Source organism: Harpia harpyja, chromosome 4 (genome assembly GCF_026419915.1).
Source record: "Harpia harpyja isolate bHarHar1 chromosome 4, bHarHar1 primary haplotype, whole genome shotgun sequence".
Classification (NCBI taxonomy): Eukaryota; Metazoa; Chordata; class Aves; order Accipitriformes; family Accipitridae; genus Harpia; species Harpia harpyja.
The window spans coordinates 15365297-15389226 of NC_068943.1; positions in this window are offsets into that span (position 1 = coordinate 15365297).

Here is a 23930-nt window from a genome sequence, read left to right on the forward strand (position 1 = left end):
CTTTTAACTTGGGACAGAGAAACAGTGACAACAACAAAAGCATCAATAAACAACTAAAGATATCTAAGTATTTTTTAAACTTTTTGAAATGTCTCCTGAATGGGTAACCCTCCACAGTGGAGGAACAGCATAAGACAGAATGTTTTTACTGATATTCCTGTATAAGGAGAACACTTTGACACCGTAGACAGTTTTTTCTGTACTAATGACCTCAGGAGCTGTGCTGTTGGGAAATTTTAACTTGTCATAGGGTTGCTTAAACCAAAAGGGTCAAAGGATGGTGACTGAATACAAAGCAGTCCACTTGCACTTCACTTTGGGGTTTTAGCAATAGGACAAAAGCTCGAGCTCATTAAAAGTCAAAAGGAACCAGCAAGCCAAGATGACAGACTTGGTTTTTGTAGAAATAAGAGAGGCCTTAGAAAAGGCCTTCCAAAAGGCCATCAGAAAGCCAAGATTTTAAGAGCATCTTTATAGAAGGGGATATAAACTATAACAGGAGGTTTCTGGAACGGTATAATACTGGCTTCAGCAACAAAAGTGATAAGGTGATGAAAGAAATGGACAGCTGTAATTTTGAAATATTTAAATGGAATAAAAGTTGATAGCCAGGAACTGTCAGAAAGCAATTAAAAAAAAAATTAAAACCACCATCATTATACACAAAGAGAGGCAAAATGTTTATGAGGTACGGGAAGCATCATTAATTGTAACTACCTCAATTAGCTTCTTAGGAACATCAACTATACTATTGCAATAAAGAATTTCCAATAAAGTAACATCTCCTCTTTAGCGAGGCTTCCTGCGTGCTCCTAGGATGGCAACTAATGTGCACCCACTAGGTGCCAGTCTGTAATGTGGGAAAAGTTCTTCAGCCTATAAAAACATGCTTTGGCTGAAATCCAAGACAGAGTGGGAAACTTAGCCATAAGAAACAAGAAAAACAAACCCCAGAAAAAGGCGGGTGGAGGCAAAGAAAATAGATATAAAAGGGAGTCTGGATGAAGCAATGTAAACTCTTTCCAGCCTCATTACGGTGTGGCCCTGCAGCTTACGGACAACCCTCTCATTCCATAGTGATGGAAGTTCTCTTAAGCCTTTCCACACTTCCCTCCTCTGCACACGAAGCTCCCAGTAAGAAGGTGCTGTACCCTCTTGCAGAGCTATGGCCCCAGGTGCATCTCTTCCTGACAAAAATCCCAAGAAGTAAGAAGTAGGGTGTATTTGCCAAAACTCTGACCCACAGTTGACATTTTCCCATACTAAAGGAGAAAGAGCCCACATTCATACATTAAGCTGATGAACCAGAGCACCAGCAAAATGTTAAGGGTCGAAGCTGTAGCTGAACACATGCAAGTGGTAGTACAGGCTTTCCCATTGCCAACGTGCCAATGTACTGCAAGTCAGACCATTCATAACAAGAAATTCAGATTCCTTGCTCTTACCTTCTCTCGTGATGTATATGCCTTCAGGAAGGCCATAACCATCATTTCTACTAGGTGAGGATGTCCTCTGTGAAGCTATGAGGCCTCTGGGGTCCTCATCTCTCTGACTAAGCTGCTGCAGCACCATGCAGCCCCATGAAGGCCGGGATGAAGAGCACAGTTATTAAATATACCAAGCAAAGTGTGCTTCCGCAGCATGGAAAATGACAGGATGAGCAATGCTTCTTTCCCATTTTCCACTTGATTATCATTTTCTTCTTGATATTTACAAAAAGGAAAGTATGATTTAACTTGAACATGAGAGCAACACTGATGTGGAAAAAGGAAATTTTATACTAGACAAAATGTTGAAAACAGGCTCAGACCACAATAACAGCCAGTTCTCTTAGGCCTGGAGGAAAAAAATTTTGAGTTCTTGGCGTAAATATTCATCATGAAGAATAAAGAGTACCCCAAAGGTGAGTACACAGAGTCAGTGTGCTGCAGTTGAAGCCTGGTGTTTCACAGCAGCGTTGTTTCTGCATCACACAATAGTACTCCTGTGCCTCAAAACTGCATCTGAGCATGCACGTGTGGGTGTGCACACACCACCCGCAGCAGGAACCAGCTTCACACACTGACGAAGCTTTGGTATTCCTTACCTGTGCCTTGGACTATATCAGTAAATAATTAAGAGTGATATTTGCAAGGATAGATTGAATTATAAACTTGATAAATTAAATATTTGATTTATTTTAAAACTTGATTTATATATGCTTAGGTATTCAAACATGAAAGCTAATCTGACGCACCTCAAAAGCCTCATGAACTTTGGGAGAGACAGCACAGAAGTAATTTTGACCCCAGCTGTCTGAGAGAGCATTGAATGTGTAATTCTTATTTGACATGGTTACCTAAAAGTCTACAGCAAGTGTCAAAGGTGTAAACATGACAGTTACTAAGTTTATGCTACTGATAAAAAAAAAAAAATCCCTGAATGCTATAGATTTTCTACAGATGTCTAGCTAATCCCTGTTATTCAAAGTAGGAGATAAAATTTTCTTTAATCCTAGCTTGCAAAAATTTAAATAAAATGAAGTAATAATTTCATCTAATTTAGACATTCATGAGTGAAAACCAATTACTTCAAATCAAGACAAATTTCATAATCCAGAAAAGCCGAAATGTATCATCAGGATCATAGACACCAACACCAGACTCTATGAATAGACTGGAATAATGAACTTCAGAATGGGAATGCAGATATGATAAAGAGAAGTGATACGATAAAGATACATAAATAAACTTTAGAGTAAAATTACATCAACCATTTCTTTTCATTCTTTTTAATAACACAAGGGCAAGCGGTCATTACATGAAAAAAAAAAATTAAAAGGAAATTCCTTTTCAAATGATGCTTAATTAGGCTGTGAACTTTATTGGCACAAGATATTGTGGAGAGCAAGAGCTCAGCATTACTCATAAAAGGACTGGGCAGAAAATCAGCTGATACTATCCAATTTAAATGGGATATAAACTGTCCTACCAAAAAGCATAAGACATCCCTGCTATGTTGGAGGTTTCAGAGTATCTTGTCACTACAGGCAAGTTATTCCACAACTATCTGCTGTGGAGACTCTTGCACATTCATTTAAGGATGATAATAATACAGTTTAAGACAGGATACTGGACTGGACTGATTACCTTAATTAATTCTGACAATTTCTAAGGAGTCAAATGCTACACTTACATTTAATACAAACCTGATGAAGCATTAGATTGTAAAGGGTGCAAATTGGCTTAGTATGCCAGGGGTGTTAATGCTGGAATGTTCGTATTAAAAGTAAATGGAGTATACTCTTAAAAGACAGCATTTCAACATTTGCTGAACTAATTACATCTGCAAATTTTTCTTTAGAGTCTTCCTTAAGATCAGAATCTTCAAATGTTTTTTTCTAACCATATTCTTTTTTTTTTTTAATGGACACATGGCAAGTGAGTTTATTTTCCTCCTGTTTTGTTGGGTTTTATTAAAGGAAGTTATGATAATTGTCTTCTGAGACATTTGATATTCAAGTTTATAGACTTCAGAGAGACACCTAGGATAATCTGTGTACCATCTGAGTTACAGCTGAGTCACATGTTAGTAGAGTTATTTCTTTGTTATACTGAGAAATAAGAAGGATTTTCACAGTTAAAGAAGGTTAACTGGTGAAACTTCTTTAAAAAATGAGATCACATGAGGCACATTGATCGCAACATCTAAAATGATGTGCTTTAAGGAAACAGTAAGCTTGATGTGACTTGGATATTTTAAAAAAAAGTGATCAAAAAATCCCCACGTTATAGATAACTATCTTAATTTCTGTTTTTAAATAAAACATTAATGGAGTGACATTTTGATTGGTAGCATACCTTAATTACTCTGAAAAATCTTGAAACAACTTTATTGCTTATTATGACACAAATTCATCCTACCCAACTTCAACCACATAATTCAAGTACCTAAGTTAGGATCACACTTGTCCTGGGTAACATACATAGCTAGTAGAGAGAAATTATTTCTTTGAGTGTAATTCAATTAGTATGAAACTTAAATCACTATCTTTAGGACTTGATTTCCACTTAAGGAGGAAGCAACTGCACTCTTATGCTTGGTGCCTACACGTATACAGATGAATGTGGGACTAGGTGTCTGAAGAGGGGCAACGAACCCTGCTTCTCACAGCTCCTTATGGAGTTCAGCATTTACATCCAATTTAAAGTCAAATTCATATCGGTGTCCAGGTGTCTGCTGCCCTTCACTGAACAGCAATAATCTTCCACATATGCTCTACTAAACCAAATTTGGGCTAAGTATCACAGAGTAGTGGGAACTGGTAGAATGGAAAGTTGCCTGATGTGTGCTTTTATTTTCAAGAACATACACTGGTGATTACCATAAACGCTGCATTCTTCCCGTAAAACTCCCTGTGTGTCTCAGGAGTTTTGAGCACTGCCTGAAAGATAGTGAAATATGAACATAAGCCTTCTTCCCTGCCCTTCCTAAGGAAATTCCTGAGAAGGACAAAGGAGATGTTCTATCAGACCTGGCTCCACCAAAATCACAGAGGTGCAGCTCTGGGTTCACTTGTGTTCATTCTGGACCTGGAAATGGTGGAGATGTTGTTCAGTGATTTCCAAGTAATTTGTACACAAATCAGCGTAGTGATGAAATCAATCTCTCTGCACTCATCTGGTGCAACACATGAGCTTGCAAGACCCGGTGCTCCATGGCTGCTGAATTATCTGCTGGTTTGGGAATCTCACTGCAGTCTCAGAGAGTTGAAGAGGAGATTCACAAGTTCCTGGAAAACAGGACAACTCAGAGCCATGCTCTGCACTCCAGGAAGCACTCTAAGGGATATTGCTTCTATAAGAAAGAGATAGCTGGTATCAGAGAAGGGTTTGTCCTACGATGTGATACACCTTTGTGAGTATTTTTTTTTTCCCTATAGAAAGGAACAGGCTCATCTGAATGAAAAATAAGGAAAGGAAGTTCCACATGGTGACTGGGTAAAACATTTCTTGCACACAGTGTCAGAATTAAATCTAGACTTTTTTTTCCATCAGTCTCTATAAAAACTTAGGTAGCTGTCACAGCTGAAACATGCCCAGACTAATACCATGACAGCGGTGAACATTTAAGAGTTTCATCTTGTACAGAGATGACAGACACCCAGTGTGTCACGAAAAATGGAAGTGTGCACTGAAATCCATGCATGCTGAGATGGGTGGACTATAGGGCTCTAAAGATCTCCAATGCTTTCTGGGAGCTTCTTTCCAGAAGCACAGGGGTTTTTGCAAGTGAGTGCTTAAATGCAATTTGGGGAAGTGTTTTACTGGAATAAAAGAAGGGTTTTTTCTTCTTCCCCTCTTAGTTTTATCTCTAAAAATAATAAAAAGAGTCCAGGAAAACTGATAACCATAATTTATTTTATGATTTTATAGAGGGCCAGTATTTAAAAAAGAAACAAGCAGCGTATTTGACATGTTTATGGGAAGAAATACAGTCCAAAGTGTAGTTTGTCACACAAAGTATTCCTTGGTAGGTTAGATAAATAGTTTGTGAAGAATATTGAACATGAATATGCCAAAAGCAATGAAAGTTACTGTGAAAGCTATGATATTGTACAAGGTACAACCTACAGTTACACTACAGAAGACCTACAGTACTGTACATGTACGGATCTGTGCAAAGCTGCCAGGTTTTGCTTCACTGAATTTCTGTAGCAAAACCAGAAAATCTTGCCTGTAGGGCCAGGACTCTTAAACATGGAGACATAAGTATACAAATGCCTGAAAGGTGCCAACACTGTAGAGAGAAAAGAATAACTTAGGAATACAGACACATCTTTGAATACTGAAGAATAAAATAAGGACAGGGAAAACAGGCTTAGTGTAAAGTACTTTACAGCAGCATACTTTCCACTCTAGAATAGTCACCAAAAGAGTGGCAGCTATATTAGTTGTAAAATTTTGGTGATGCACAATGACTGCACTGTTAGGGAGGTTGACTAGAATAAATGAAGGCTGCTCGCAAGACTCCTGCCAAGTATTGGTAATGATTACAGACTAAACGGAATATTAGATGACTTCGGTGAATTTCTGTACTGGTGATCACATAGTCAGTCACACAGCAGGTCTCAGCATGAGAAACTTAATTTCTCTTTACAGTGTGCATGGTAGCTTGACTTCTAGCACTTACCGAGAGAAGAATATTTCTGGCATAGATTTTGCAAGTGAACCTATGGGAGTTCAGTACTTATCACAATTTTATGTACAAATCTTGTTTTCTGACAAAGCTGGCAGCCTCAAAGCCTGGGGCTAAAGGTCACTAAGCCTATTTTGTTAGAAAAAGAAATATGAACTGTAACTCCAGAAAGAGGAGAATAAAGTTCTAAACTTGTGTTACACAACACACTAAGTGACAATAACAACTTCTTGCCCTAAGAACAATCTAATGCTAGGAGATGTTTAGTGCTTCTTTTTCCTAAACATACCAAGAATATAAAATACTTTTATGTACAAAATGAATGAATAAACAAATTTCTTTTTGTGACCTATTCAAGTGAAAACGGCCTCACCCAGACACCCATTTTGAGCCTATAAGCTCTGGAATTTTACAGTAGCAGGCCTCCGTGATGAAACAGAGACATATGAAGATTTAATGGTATGTTACTGGGGTTGAAGAACAGTTATTTTCTCAGCTAAAAAGACACGCCACTATCATTACTCTTTTATTCCTATCTTTAGTATGGTTCTGGGGATACTGGAAATGTTGATAAGGCAACTGGTATATAGGTTACTGAGCTCTGCTGCATGTATATATATCCATGGCCTCACCACACAGTAGCACCACAAGAACACAAGCAGTCTTTGCACTATCAAAGCAGTTCTCAGGCCTCTGAAATAATTTACAGGAAATAGAAATATCTCTGAGCACAGGTTCCATTCTGTTTAAAGTTACCTGTGACATGTAAGTCAGTGGTGTTCATCCTGCCCCCACTTGGCATGCATGCAGAGATAAGAAAACCACCAAAGATAGAAGGAACTGATATCCCCCCCCCCTGCCTTCAAGAAAGGCTGGTTCTGTTCTTCCTATAAAATGCATTAAGCAAATTGGCTTTTGCACCCGATCAAGTCAGTAATCATGGAAGGAACAGTGCTCAAAGACATCAATGAAATCATTGTGTTGTAGCCCGTGGATATTGTGCTGCCTCTCTTTATGGTACCAATCTCCTGGGTTGAATTGGAACCTGTATGAGCTCTCTCCATTATCCCCAGCTGGCATCTGACCTAAGGACTGTGATGCCTGGTTCACAGGCAGATGGACTCCTAAAAAAGAGATTCTTATTTTCTATATTCACAAGTTGAGTGACCTGGGAATAAACAATGGGACCTTCCTGTTCTGCCAACAGATGTAACATCATGAGATATGGAGGGGGTAATAAAAATGATTGTTGTATTCTTCTATGAACCAAAGCATATCCAAGTATGACTTCAATATTCCCCAAAGGCTCTAGTAGGAACTGGATTTTTATTTCAGTAACACTAGATCTAATTCTTTTTCCTACACCTATGTTTGAGGAAACCATTTAGGGCCATATCCAAAAAACCAGATTTGGTTCCCAAAAGGCTAAAGTGAAACTAAATTGCCTAAGTCATGGAAACATTGCCATTCAACAAGAGCATTTTAAATTTGCATACTCGTTCCTTTGGCATGCAGAACTATGCCTTAGCATATACCCAGAACAGCGCCATTCCTGGCATGGCAAATTAGCTCACCACCCATCTTGTCAGGATCCTAGGTAAGGATCTGGACAAAAAGGCATCTCATCCTTCCTAAAAAACCCTTAGACAATTTATCCAAGAAGCATTTTCAGAGCAAATCTAACACACCCACGAGCTCCTATTGACCCCAATCTACAAGCCAAACTTTATGCATGAATATGGCTCACTGATTTTACTAAGGTGTTTCATATACATATACGAAGTGAAGTGTGAAGGTACATCAGAGATCAGATTTAGAGCTGTCAAACACTTTTATAAACTTGCCAGTTACCAGCCTCTGGCTTACTGCTCAAACACAGCTGAGTTATGCAGACACAGGAAATTCAATACGTCCTGGACACACTGGATTCACACTTCTCCACAAATTAACAGTGCCTGAGTACCAGGTCCGGTGCAGTGTGAGATCCCTTGCTGTTGATATGTTCACATATCGTCCCTTCAATGTCCGGCACAAACTGGTCTCCCAGGACATGTATAATTCACTTCACACATTTACAGCAGGTCTCAAATGTTCTAGATATGTTAGGGCTATTGCACATACTCAGTTTATTTATATATGCAAAGCAATTGTCACCTGGGGGTAACTGAAGTTGACAGCAACCCTACCCAGACAGAGGAGAGGCTACAGCAGAAAGCACGAGCTGTGAAAGACAAGTCGGAGGCTTGGAGCCCTGCAGACTCTCATGGTAGATAGGTGAGTCGGTCAAACAGACGTCAACAGACTCACCCAAAGGAAAAATTATCAGTTTAAATTAAACTGTATTAAAGCTCAATATATGCATGTAAAAAGAAGTATTTCCTTGAAAGGAGCAGTAAATATTATTTTGCTATTTTAAACATTCAGGTCATAGCCAAAGCCAAGGCCCTGATCTGGGAGGAAGGGCGCACACAGTAAGTGACAGTCTGTTCCCTGAGGGGCTTACAGGCCAAGCAGGCAGGGCTGGGGACAGAAGAAAGGAAGAATTGTTATCCACGTTTTACAAACAGAGCACAGCAATACAGAGAGATTAAATGATTGGCTCAAGGTCACACAGGATGTCCAGGGCAGAGCCCTGGAAATGAATCCAGATCTCAATGTGTACCTTCCTGTCTGTCACCCAGACAGGTTTAATTCATAACAAATAAAAAAATAATAATAATTAAGAATCAGCCACTTCCCAACAAGACTCATGAAGGCTTTCAATCTAACATTTCCAACTGGCTTCTCAGTCTAGCAGCTAAAATTTCATTACACCTTTGAAAACATAACCGTAACTGTTTTGACTCATGCTATAATATGCATACTGCCAAAAGCAATCCCTAACGCTGTAATATTTTGCTCCATTAGAGGTGCCATACTGCCAGTAAGCAGTGAGCTTACTGAATAAAACTGCAACCATTGAACAGTCTCTTCTCTGTGTCTGTGTGTCTTTTGGCCTAAATAAAGTAAATACACAGCATTAAGGGCCTGATCCTACTCCCACTTAAGTCAATGGCAATATTCCCATTGACTCCAATGGAAGAAGCAGCCAGTCCTAACAGAACTAGTGATTTTTTCCCCCTTAAATTACTGGCAGATTAATTCATGTGCAGTTTGCAGCACCAAGATACTGGTCAAGAAAATGCGTATCCATACATAATTTTAAAATAATGAAGATAGAATCAATTTCATTGTTGTATTGACACTGTACCAAGATGTTCACTGCAATAAATGCTATATTAAGACATAAAAACAGGTCTTCCCTAGGCAGTGCTAAAAGGAACAAGAAGGATTTCCACTATGGAGAGTGGATGGTAAAGCATGTTCTAATGTCTCATGATATACGTAATAAATCCCAACATAAGGTTTAAGGTCTTCACATTTTACCACAGTTCATACACAAGAAAAAAAAACCCCACCATTGAAATAAACCATGGATGAATCATGGATAAAATGTTGTTCTTGAATATATATATGATTTCTATTGACATTACAGTATTCTGCCCTTGCACCCTTGCATAAAATTTAGATCTCACAATTGCTTCCATTTCACTACTTTCTCTTAGACAAGTGCATCCAAGTAGTCTTTAAAGATGTTTTGTTTGTGAAACTATATTTAGAGTTCATCTATTTAGATAGTACTTATTTCAGCTCCCAAGTGAAATCACACCTTCTTTCCCCCCGCCTTTCTTTATCGTCTTTTCTTCCATGATTCCTGGCAGAGATCATGAGCTCATCATACTTTTTCTTTCCATTTGGTTTTTGATATTTCTTTTGGGCTGCCATTGCACTTGGTGCCACATAGGACTTGTAGATTGTGACTCCTTTTTCTCGCAGGACACTTGCAGTGTCAGATTGCTGAAAATTTCTCCCAATACTATTTAAGACATTTTTAGCTGAAATAAATGTCAACACATGGCCACTCTGTGGACTCTGAACTCTCTTCTTTTCCTAGATAACCTCAGATGGTAGGAGACTTAACAGTTGCTAATGATATTAATCACCTGTGTGGTTTAGTGACAGACATAGCTCTTTTGACAATATGAAAGCACAGCAGAACTGAATTTTGCAAACATGAAAGACAGGTGCTGATGTAAGCAGGCTCAAGTATGCTACTCCATCCTAAAAACAGAAAGAGTTTTAGATCTAGGCAGAGCTAAGTGACAATGAACAACCCTCCAGCAGTTACCCTATCAGGGTGAGAGGAAGCAGAACATATAATACAACTCTGAGGAATAAAGTCCTGTCAGACATTGTCTTCCATGGAAGAGATAAAACTTGTGATAAAGACCTGAGTGCTAGGAACAACAGCATAAAATATTGATTTGGTTCATAATTCAAAGCTGGAGTTGTGCGACAACAGGAGCTGAAGGCACCTGAGTCTGGGATAGCAAAATATTTGAGTTCAGCCAGTTGTCTCCTGCGGGAAATCAAAGTACTTGCTTCTGCACAGATGCTGAACATGAGTGGCTAATAAGTTAGGCTGTGTCTTCTTGGCTGTAGGCTGTTAGTCTCCACCATTTGCAGAGAAGGCTCCGCACCACTGCCTATCGTATTTTTTTATTGTAAAATAATAGTTCCAAGAAAGTCAGCAAAGAGGAAAAAGTGAAAACAGGTATTTATGCCTGCAAGGTCTGCTGAACAGAGGGTCAGTCGAATACTTTTCTCCCTAAGAATCAGATGCAGCTAGAAGAACTTGCTCTGTTCAGATTACTGAAACAAAGCCTAAGCCTGTGCAGATACAGATGTTATTTAGAAACAGGCAAGCAGATGAACACCATAGATGGAGAAGTGGTTTTTTTAAACTAACAGATAATGACGGCACAAGCAAAAATTAGTATACACTATTTCTGGGCAAGAAGAGAAAACAGAAGATTTCTAATTATCAGAGGAGTAAGGTAATGAATAACTTTTCAGTAGTAGCCATGGGTTGAGAGAAAAAAATTCAAAGACATAGGGACAAGTACAAACAGCACATACTTAGGGCTGTACCAAATAGGTAACTGGGACTTATCCACTCTATTTTTTGGAAAAGAATTAATTTAGGCATATGGACACAGGCCTGGACATGTATTTTTTTCTGCCCAACAAAGTATCTTTTCATATTTTGAAGGTATAAGTCAGTTCCCATTCAATAAATTCCAAATATAGAAGCTGTCTGGAAGAAGCAGGCAGAGAATTATTTTAATCATTGTAACAATAGATATAGTTCACACCTATGAAAAAATCAGATACTTAGTGGAGGTTTTTGCTGCAATCAAAGAAAGATTAATTTCTTTAAGAGAACCTAATTCTTTCACTCCCAAGCTGCTGTTCTGACTGAATTAAACATCTGTACAGAAAGCAGGTGCTGCCTGAGGAGTCTAGGTGTTTTAAGAGAGGAACAAAATTTCTCAGATCAATAGCAAAATACAAAAGGCACTTCGATTTGCATGTAAGTTTTGGAAATTATTGCAGTTTGTAATTGCTGATAGGATGCTAGTGTCTCCACACTACATTAAGTACTATATATTTGTGCCTTGAAACATATAAAAAACTAATTCACCAATTATCTGGACTTAACTGTGTTCTAGTGAACACATGATAAAATCTAGAATACACATCTGCTTTTAAAATTGCAATTAGCTAAAGAATATATTCTTGTAAAAATCCAACTTACTGTGATTTTACAATGCATTTTTTTTAAACGCATATGTCAAAGGAGAATGCTGTCCTTGTCAGCTCCTGTTGTGGTACAGGAATTGCAGCTGAAGCTTTTTGCTCCTCCTATATCTCCGAAGAAGTCCACAGCCTTAAGAGTTCAGCTGCATCTGGCATAGCAGCATCTTCATGTCAAAGTCCAAGACAAACACACACTTAATGAACCTTCGGTCTCCCCAGGCTCAGTTCTCAGTCCCTGTCTTGCAGGGCAGACCTCAGCTGAAACAGCCAATTTGGACTCTCACCAGCAGGCTCTTGGTTAGAAATCAACTTAGCCACCTGCAAAAGGCCTGATCTCCCCTGGGGAGGCTCTGGAAGGCCACAGTCCTAAGTCAGCATTAGTATCCTTATCCTTTCAGATAGGCTTAATACTTCCCTTCACACCAGACACCTAGCCATGTGCAGTGAGCTTGCTATATCCGATGGTAAGCATGCGAGTGATTGTATAGATCCATACGCCTGTCAGAGAAAAAATGAACCATGACTTCCTTCCTACCTAACACAGTGAATGTGTCTTTCCCCTCAATCATTTTTAATTCAGGGAGAAACAAAACTAATTTCCCTGAACTTTGAGGGACTACAATGTCAGCAAATCAGCAAGATCAAAAGCTCCACTTGAATATTCACATGTCTAAAAAAAATTCTTATAAACTTACTCATGTCTGTACTCCAGAATGATTTCAGAAAATGAAATTCAGGTAGAAGATAGTCATATTCAGGTAAACAATACTTGTCATGGGAAACTAGTCTATTTTTATCCAAGTCTGCTTTAGCTATATTTTTCACAAAACTCCTATTTCCTCCACATGAGGGAGATTTCCGACCAGTCTCACCCTGTTCTCAGTAGATCAGGCCTTTCCCTTTTTTTTTTTTTAAAATAAGAGCAGTCCCATTAATTTCAGATAGGATTTAGTGTACTGTATTGTGAGCGGCAGGACTGGCTCAGTGCAGCCCCTGGCAAGCACAAATACAGCAAGCTGTTCCTGCGTACAAACACACTGTGAGCTCTGGGCACAATGCTGTTTCCCCAGCCCACAGCCCTTCCCCAAAGCCTGCTGGCTCCAACACAAAATGCCTTGAAGACTCTCTGTGCAAAATCCATGAGCAGTCCTGGAATGACACCATCCCCATTACAGAATAATGACCATTCTCTAATAATGAATAATGACCATTCTCTAAGTTTCATTAGAGAAATATGACCACACTCCCCAGCTGTGGCAGGCACGGGCTTTCTCTTACAGCTTTTCCCTCTGGCCTCAGGTATGTCAAGGTCTTGAACGTGGGATGCTATGAAAGCACCAAACGGGATTGGAGACCCTCTCCGTCTCACAACCCCAGACCCCAAGCTCCTATTCCTCTTTATTAGACAAAGAGTGGTTCTTTCTTCATTTCCCTGCCCTGTCCTTATTTGAGCATACCTTCTGGGGGATAGTGATGTAGAAACCTGTGGTGCTGGCAAATAGGAGCTGAAATGCTCAGGTTAGGCAAGGCAGCACTGCTTACAGCATGTACGCTACTGGAACATCAAGTGCCCAAGAAGGTTTTGTAAGAAGTACTGTGGAGCCAGAGTAGGTAGATGGCATTCCTAAAGATTGCTCTGATACAGTCAAGCACTTTTGTTCTTCCTAACATATACAAGTACCTTTTTGTATTTGGATTGTGATTTACTGCTGGACTCCTCAGAAGCAAATAGTTAATAATAACCCCTTGACCTCCACACACAAACACACACACACACACAAAAGTCTGGGGAAAATTTGAGTGTATGGAAGTAGGTGATTATAAAGGTATTACTTACATCTTAAAGCTGTAGGGTTTTTTATTTTTCTAAACACATCTGAATTCTTTAAAAAGCTAAGCAAGTCTGTTTTTCAGCCACGGTTAATAAAACACAAACTGAGGCACGAATGGGTCACAGGTGACATTGCCACCAAGGACAAGACAGCAAATAGGACTTAGTAATGATATATGTGCCCCATCCTTGAGACTGTGGTGCTTCACATTCACATACAACCATTTGTTTAAACCTTGAAGTGTTACAATATATGAAGGAAAAAAAAGGCATTGCTCACTTTTCCTTTTATTTTGGATTTCTAACAAACAGTGTGAGTCAGCTCTGCTGAATGTTGCGTTAAACATATAAAGAATTACTGTAAAGTAATTTAATCAAGACACATCCCTTACAGGATAAACCCCAATTCTTTTCAAAGCATGAGTAAGAGGAATAAGACTTTTCCAGCCTTTTTTCTGCTGTCCTCAAAGGGGTTAAAGAAGCCTAATACAAAGGAGTTAAGCAATGCCTGAAACGGGATAATAAATGTGACACTCTCCGACTATCAGTAGCAAATATTTGAGCTTATCAAATAACGGAGGAAGTAGTTTAGTTACAAATAAACCAATCTCTCATAAAACAAGTCTTCACACAAGGTAATTTCATTGAACTGGAGACAGCTAAAGGCCACTGGCGGGCAGGACTCCCGCTCTGTGTGCACTCCCTAACGGCCCCGCGTGATTAATGGGGCAGCCGGCAGCGAGGCCGAGCCTGGGGACGCCGCCGAGGGACGAGGGAGCTGGGCTTCGTATCAGCGGAGCGGCAATAAATAAAGCATCGCAGAGCTGGTGCGAGGAAGTGACTCATCCTCCTGGAACACAGCGGGATTTGTGCTCTCCCCCCACCAGCCCCCCTCCCCTCGCCCCCTTTTTCCTCCACCGCAGAGACCAGCATGTCCCAGGGACTATAGTAGATGTCACCGCTTGGCACTGGCTGTGCAAAGAGACAGAGAGGACAAATATATGGGTGTGATGTGGATCTGGGACGATAGCCTTAAAGCCGCAGCGCCCGCTCTTGAGGGAGCATCTGGGCTGAGGCAAGCTTAGCAAAACACGTTTCAAAGGCCGGCTTCTTCGCAGGAGATATTTGGATGCTTCTTCTCCTTTTCGTGGCATCTAAGCAATGCAGAGGGCGAATATAGGAACTTTGGTAAACAGGAACAGACTTTCCTTCCAAAAGCTATGTAAAAAAGCGAGTAATGAAGACACAGGGGAACCGAAGCAAAAAGCGGCGGAACTGAAGCAGAAGGAGTTGCAACATGCCCACGGCTAGGCTGGGAGCGAGGCTAGGCAGTTTCACCTCCGGGTTAGCACCGATCGAACCATGGGGTGCTGCCGGCAGGGCTGAGCCACGCTCCCCGCTCTCCACAAGCTCCCACCCCTCCCCAGCACCTCCTTCTCAAGGGACATGGCCCCTCGTCTGCATGACTACCAATGGAAGCATGAGGCTGTTTGGGGAAGGAGGGCAGGATTATTCTTCTGATGGCAGTGTACCTGTAGTGTCATTTTGAGGTTGGATTCCAATTTCTGAGTATGTGACCTCACTGTAAGAATGCAGGAAAACCATTCATACATCAAATAAATTCATTTTCTGCCTCCGACTAAACAGCAAGAGGTCCTGATGGGTATCGATAATGAAATTTATTTTTCTGCTTTTTGTTTTTCAGGCCTAACGTGACCCTTATTTACTACATCATTTATAATACACTAATTATGCAAACATCTTTTTTTAAACTCCGCATGCTTCTGTGTAAACTTGTGAAAAACATCTGCAAAGGATAACAGAGACCGATAGACTTATTTCAGAATGCAATGAAATCTTAAAAAGCATTATAATATAGAAAATAATATAGAAAACCAGACATGCTGGTAGTATTTGAGACTGTAGTATGCTGCTATTCATGTATATATATCTTATATCAGTGAATCTTTTTCTATATTTATAAATATGGATAGGTATATATGTAGACAACATATAAGTGATAATATGTAAGTACAAAAGCAGATTCAAAACAGATCATGTAACTGCCATAGTTTTTGAAGTCAACCTTGTCCCCATCGCTGCCATCTTTGGCGTAGCTATTAATTATAACATTGTGTGGAAAAGTCCATTAGCACCTAGATGTTCAGTCCTGAATGCGGGCTTATCTCTGTTAGCTAAAAGTCAAATAATATACAAACACTTCTGGAAGTAAATGTAAGTAAGTGCATCACCTGACACAGCATGAGATCACCTGGTCAGCTATTGTTTTCCCTACTTTTGCTGTCTCTAGGGCAAAACAGACTTTAGTGCCTTTTAAAATAGTTTTGAATGATACCAATGATTGACTTTAGTGAGCTCATTAGTGTAAACTGTGACTTCCAGGGGCAAAAGTGGTGCACTTTCAAGGGGCTGCAGTTAAAAGACACTTTGTCAGCACTGCCTTAGCTGCCAGGACCACGGTGGTGTCTGAAGGCTCGCTCTCGTTGCTGCAGGTGGATTTTGCTGGAGCAGCTGAGTCGCTGAGTATCCCTCTCTGCCTGTCACACCCCCGTGCCCAAGGCTGCTGCTCTTTGCAGATACTGCTTAATGGGGGACGCAGTAACTCTTCAGGGGCACAGGTTAATGTTAATATACCAGGCTATGAACTGAAGCAGTGGAGGCTTATCTGTCCCATTAAGTCATCATTATTCCAGGGACAAAAAATTCAGATGCTTGGAAAGGACATGGGATGAGAGAAGTGCCTTAGCTGTGGCAAATAAACCCTCCTGCAATCTTAAAGCCTTACATTCAAGAGACCAAAAAGAAACTCTGGTCTATCTTCTGCAGAGACATGTCAATAGCTTGGATCCTGAAACAGTCCATGGAGAGCAGTAGATTTAATAGCTGTCTAGGTTGTAACTGGTTTGAAGGTGGTAAAAAGAGAGAGTGAAACATTTGGGTATACAAATCAGATGCGATAAAAATATGGGAAAACCAAAACAAATCCCTGCCACTTCACACCCTGGTTAGGCCCAGATTCATCTACACAGATCACCTTCCTTACCTCCTTCATTTTAAAAAAAGAGTTTCTATGTAAAGGGAAGGATAAACTACTCTGTAGACTTACTGGCATTTCCCCCTCTCCCAATCCCCACAGCATTAGTCGGCTTTACTCTCAATTAAAACTTACACTGTGTCAGTTACAGCTTTTCTAATCCTTCAGTAAACAGCTGAAATACTTCTTAAAAATTCAGTCACAGCTTGACCTGACACACGTGAGCTTTGGCTGCATACTCACACGAAGAAGCATCCCGCATGTGGAGCAGGTGGGAATGAGAGGTGTTATGGAACGTAACGTGAACTGTGTCATCTCTACCGGGATTCAAAGGAAAGGCCTATGACAGAAACAGCCCTAACTTGCATCCCAGGGATTGAACCGGTATTACAATTCAACACGTCAGTTCTGGGAAAGCTGAAACCAAACCCTCCATCCTCTACCCAGCTGACTAGATGAGAACTGCATGCTCTACAGAGGTCGTGTTGAAAGAAACTGTGCTTCCCCCCCCCCCCCCCCCAATATTGCTGGTGAAACAATGCTGCAGCGCAAGGGTTAAGGGATCTTGGAAAGCCCTGGTGCACTTTAGCTAGGGGCGGAGACACCCCGCAGAATAGATGCCTGTGCTGTTTTGCCTGGGAAGCTTTTAGATTAGTGTGCTTCCAGCTGCATTTCCTTGAAACTGATTTAGTTTCAGCCCATATCAGAGTCCTTTCATGGAGCTATTCCTATTCAAAATAAAGTGCTTTAAGAAAAGCACTGCAATGGGGTTTAAAGTAATCCAAAAAGTATGGGTTGGCTTAGAATTTTTGTTAGAGCTAAAAGGGCCAGGATTCAGGGGAGGAGGATGACAGAAATTATACCTCCCTGTACATACTAAGCCTTTTTTGACCTAAGGCATTTACCACAAAGAACAGGAGGCTTCACCACCTCTTGCAGGGTTTACAGTAAGGGAGGTTCTTCTTTACTTCCCACTAAGACTTGTTTCATTACAAGATACCACTCAAAATTATTCTGCATTAACTCTCTCTCGGAATGCTGTCTCTCACGACAGCCATGGTCATTTCTTTATGTTTTAAATACACTTCTGGAAACACTATCCCATTTATTACCCCAGAAGTGGCAGTTGTTTTTGAACATAGCTGTTGTTTAAGTAATGATTTTTTTTTTTTCTAGTACCAAACCAAAAGCACAGACGTAGCTGTTAAAAATCTAACGTGTTCATGAGCAGTGCTTATCCTGCAAATGACAGCCAGGCATATGTTCTTAGAGAATTATTTCTTTAAATGATAAGATTGCCAAGGAGCCAAGTGAGAACAATTAAGAAAAATGCCATTGTTCTGGGCAGACAGAGTAGCAGAGGAGACATCTAAGCTGCAGAGCCCAGGAGTGCTTCCAAGTCCCCACCCTGGGAGTGGGCTCTGGCTGTGTCCTTGCTCCCCAGTGGACCTCAGCCCAGGCACATGCTCCAGGTGAACGCTGGGACTGCTCTAAGAAGCATCAGGAGTGGGTGTTGCGGGGACCTGAAGAGTGCCATGATGTGCCCTTGCTGGTAAGTACAGGCGTAGCAAGAGATTTATTACCCGAAAGAGAGTTGTGATCTAAGTAAACAAGTCGGACAATGGGCTGGAGAGAAGCGATGGAATACATACTGAGCAGCATGATAGTTAGCATAAGTCTTCTCGGTTTAAGGACATTTGGTTGTTTGCTTGTTCATTTTTCTCTAAGACGAAGAGGCGCTTTCTTAAACTACTGGGATGGGGTTTTGTTAGATGGTGTTTTACTAAGCTCAAAGACAAAGGAAACAAGGGAAACAGCACAAGAGGAAGAAGCCTAGAACAGAAGAGGTATGAATCCAAAACAAAGAGAGCACGCAGGAAAAGACTACAGGAGGCTCCTGCACATCCCAAGCACCAATGCAAAGTATGTCAAGATGCTTAGAGTGTGCTTAAAAAGATCTAATAGCAGTTCAGGAGCTGTGAGAAGATAGGATGGAGTGGCCTGTTTTGATATCAGACCCTGGTCCTGTCCCAACAGCTTTTTTTTAAACCACCTTATTGGAAAAGGTCACCATCAGATTGTGAGGGAAACTGGCAGACCAATTACAATTTGCATGGCTAAAATGTCAAAACCACTACCACTTTATGGAAGAGCTTCACCTACTCTTGTTCAGGTCACATACAGAAGGAATATACAGGTCAAGAGACATTTTTCAGGATCTGTGTGCACATTACTTTTCTAATCCCTATCCTAGAAAGCAAATCCATTCCTAAAAACTACAAGAACAAGACAGGTGCTTACCACAATATCAGATGTACTGAAACAGAGCAACACATGATCCTAATTCCTGGCAAAGGAAGAGCCGAATGGGAGGCATTGACATGGGTTTTCAAAGACAATTGAGGTCTTTCTCGTTCTGCTTGGGAATATTTGTTTGGTCCTGATTGTTCACTTCCTTGTCCAGTTGCTTCAATATGAAAAACCGCATAACTGGGTGTAAGACTGCTAATCAGGATAGTAATATTTTACATGCACTTAGCATACATGCAGATAGCTGAGAATTAGGTCTGCTTATTGTTGCTCCCATGGCTCGACGCTGGACCTCGTCTACACAAGGTTGTCTTGTTGGGTTGCCTACCACACAATACAACTACCAGGTTTAAAAGAAACTGTGGTTTCCACCAATACAGCTCTTCCTTATTCTATGTCACGTTGTCTCTCTTCTCCATTCCAGCTGCGAATGAACACATGCACATGGCATCAACAGTTTTAGCATGCAGGTACACTCAGCAACTGGTGTTAAACTTCATTCTGAATCTACAGCTTTCAATCTCATTCCACATTAAAATCAGTTTGGAACTACATGTTTTGTGTGCCTTCAGCCAATTTTTCCTTTTCAGGCTGAGCACATGCAAAAGATATGCGAATGCTTCACCTGGCAGCCAGCTTACAGGTCCAGCACAAGGATCTGCTGTGACTTCATTAGGACTTCAAAGGAAAATACCGCACAGCTCTGTTGCTGCGGAGTGGTGAGAGGCAGCAGTGAAGAGGTTAAATATACACTAACATGGGCCAGGTTTCTATTTTGTACCTAAACTTGAAAGCAAGAAAGCTTGGAAGAAACAGGAAGAAGAAGAGAAGGGATCAATTTGGGAGGTGAAAGGAAAAATCACTTGCTTTGTGTCCAGAGCAAACATTTAGGAATAATTTCTTTTAAACCCCAAATGGCTAACATTATATTGTCTAGCTTGGAATATCCCCACAAGTATGCTCTTCCCCCAAGACAGACATTTCCTGAGGCGGGGGGAGTGCAGGAGGGAGGGGAGAAGGAGGGAGAATGGGGATATTCAATGTATTGCGGTACGTCTGGAATCCTCTTATCTGTAGCAAGATTGGGAACACCTGGACAACACTTGCCTTCCTCCCCCACCCACCTGTGCAAATGCTAAGCACACCACAGCTCAAAGCACTTCGCCATATGCCAGTCACATCACAGAGATCCATTGTGACTTCTCCGAACATCAAAGAAAAGCCATTGCACATCTTCTTCGCAAAAATACTGAGGGGGGCAGTTGTGAAGGGGTTAAAAGATCAAGTTCTGCTATAAAGATAACAGGAACTGGAGAACATGCAGCAGATGTTCCATGTGGAGGCACTTAAGTTTACAGTCCCACCTGTGTCCATTTAATACCTTTAAAAGCAATCTCCTGCTCATTTGTGAGGGAGAAGAGAAAAATCGATGTTCCAATCTCAACATCTTCTCACAACATCCGCATCCCACATGAGGAAAGGGAGGAGGGGATGGGATGAGCAGACAAGACAAGAGGGCTGAAGCTGAGATTTAAGGACATGAATATACAGAAATTTATGCAAGCACACATGCCCATGTGGAAAGTCAGCCATTCTTTTATGTGCAAGGCAGCTCATGCTCTGTGCTGGGGAGCAGCAGCCCAACCTTTATGTTAGCATTTAGAATGTCTTATGAACAGCATGAACAGTAGCTAGTCATGTCACAGAGTTTTACATCCTTCTTTTTGTTTCCTTCCTTCCTGCTCTCATTCCTGTTTCCCTTCCAAACAAACCAACTGTCTTCCATTACATACGTTGAATGACTTCAAATAAAGTGGGGGAAAGGACTCAAAATAATTGTGTTATAATTTTATGGAAATAGGCAACCAGAGAGATAAAGGCTGAAGCTGAGTACGATCCATCGCACTATTAGACACCAGAGGGTCCACGCGGGAGAGGCTTGGGAAAGTTTCAGTCAGAAAGGAGTAGGCAAAGACTGAACCTTCTTATATAGCAAAGCGAGACCATCACAGGGCACAAATCTACAAGGAAACAGACTTTAGTGTTTGCAGAAGTATTTTCCTTCCATGTATGTGTCCTTGGTTCAGATAGATCTAGGGCTAGAGGAAGAAAAACATCCAGTTACTAAGAGGAATGAGTTTATTTCTGTTCATGCTGCACTAAGGAGATGAAAACACAGCCTGTAGCCCATATCCAGGGACACAGGATATAAAATCCTGCTTCCATTTTTTAGACTTGCTGGTTACAAAGAAAAGGTTCCAAGCATGACTCTGCATAGCTGATAGCAGATATGTACCCGCAACCACCGGCAGCCGGAAACACTCCCGGGCTGATGAATCTCCCTGAACACATTTCTGCATCACTGCTGGTTGTTTTCATCAAGCAGCAGGGAGGAGGCCGAAGTGCATCTCTCAAGGAACTGGAATTAGGAGTTGGCGGAAAGAGGGAAATACAGAGCTCAACAGCTGTGATCTTAAAAGGGAGTAAATTGTTCAGCTGAATGATGCCAATCTCTCTGTGAACTTCCACTGACATCACTGGGATACTGTTGTGCTGGAAAGTATGCAATTCGTATATTTATACTGTGACCCACGAACCATAATTTAACATGGAATTCAACCCTCTGCACTAAATGACTTTGACACCCTGAGGCTACAGCAATTGAGAGAACAAAACAACTACTGTCTCCTCAGGCAGGCACAGTTCTTAAAAATATAACGTTACACAGAAAACAAAGGTAGAATAGTTTCATAACTATGTACAACACACCTTAGTGCCTCGTCTTATCCCAGATGTCTCCTCATTGCTGGCTATCTGCCATTTACACCAGTCTCCCATTTCAGGTCTTGGCACAACCCAAGTCACTCCTCCTCATGACCTATCTGAAGGAGGAGTTAAAACCAAGCAGTAGCTGGCGGTAACCATGAGATGCTTGCTTGCAAAGGAGACTGCCTCTCTAACCAGCAGTGTTACACTAGCACTCCAGAAATAGGTATTCTATTTCTAGTTTTGCTATGTGCTTCATGATGGATTGTGAGTGGATCACTTTGTGCTTTTAGACCTCAGTTTACCTATCTTCTGTTTTTTTCCCCTGTTCAATCATCACTTAAAGAAAACACCTAGAAAGTTTCATGTTTGAAAACTAGGATTTCAGCATCATAGGAAGATGTTAGTATAGCAGTTGTTGCTCAAGAGCTGAGGCTGCAGCAGCAGATAGCTGCTAGCAAACAAGAAAACCTCTGGCCTTATCTGCACAACTAGGTGCACATACACACAAATACACAGGACTGCGTAGGTACAAGCTACATTGTTTTCAAGTGCAACATTACTCTATAACAACAGTTTGGCACAGTAACTGCAATATATTGTGAATATAGTTTCTTCATGATTCATTATAGGGAAACTGGCTACTACCCTCTCCCCTCGCATCAGGTACATTTTCTGGAAATACTTGCACGTCTGAAAGGAAACACGGTTCGCAGTGAAGTATTTGCAGGGAGTTCAAAGCTCACCCGCAGAGAACGGCTTCTGGTTCAACACCAGCAATAGCAACTCTGACTGTGAAAGCCCTGCTATGCCATAGGCAACATCCTCGCCATACAGCTGCTACCTGCATGAGGGTTCAAGAGGTAGAACCACAAGGGTTGACTTTCACATCCAGAAACCTGGTGAAGCCAGGAAGACACAGTCATTTCTAATTTCAGATGAGCTGCCTCGAAAGGTCACAACATGCTCCTTAAAAATGTGGCTGGGAAATACTGGGAAGTTTCATTTCTCTCTAGAAGACACTACTCTTCTTATCAACAGTCCTACTAGTTTGCAGTGTTCCTCCCAGGCGAGGACTGCTTGAAAGACAGGAAGCTCCCATGCTTCTCACATTGTGTTTCAAGGATTTTAGTAATGCAGAGTGCTAGCAGGCTGTTTGTGTATTAACCTTTTAGTGTTCAGGGACAGACCTCTTGAGGGCCAGAGTGAGAGCTGAGGTGGTCCCTCCAGGAGCTCCTTGCAGCGGGATTTGGGTCCCCGCTGGCAGCTACCTCTTCGGTGGCTCTGGTGCCCTGTGGACAGCTGGGGGCAGGTGAAAGATCAGTGGTGGTGTGGTGAGCTAACGGGTCCATAGGGAGTCTAGGCACCTGGGCAGGAATGCCATGAATAACACATTGTCCCACTAATAGCTGCCTGGAAATAGGGGGTACTTCCTCAAGCCCTCTCCAAGCAATTTTTCTTCGCTTTTGACTCTGATGTAGTAGCAAGCAGATCTCTATTACATTATGGTGAGCAAAGAATCTTCCAAGGCTAAAATCCTTCTGCTTGGTTCCTATCACAGTCTTTTTTCTGCTAAAAATAGCCCTGTAAGCACCAGTTATCAGGTGGTTTACTATCTGGAAAATGGACAGTTACTGCACTCAGTGAAACTTGCAGGGTTGGGATCTAATTCACAGAGTCCTTTAGTGCTTTGTCTTTAAAGACCAGCCTTTCTTTTATTCCCTGCCACCCCCCACCCCCCTTTTTTTTTGTCACTGACTTGCTCCTTGCTGGCATGCAGGTTACCATAGAAAACATTCTTAACTTGCTCTATACCTGATACTTATTTATGTTTTCTTCTTGATTGCTGTGAGCCAAGAAATAATTCTCTGCCTTATCTGCAACTGAAGCCAGAAAAAAGCAGAGACCAGAGGCCACAGTCTCAGGGCTGTGAAGGGTTTTCTCTTGCTTTTTCTTTGTTGTGGTTATTATAACTCTATTTTATTTTTCCCTTTTTAAGATGAATAAAGATTACTGCAGCACTGAATTAAAACCTTTGCTATAGTGTAAAATGTTTGTTTTTCAAAAAGGAGAGAAAACTTATTAAATGCT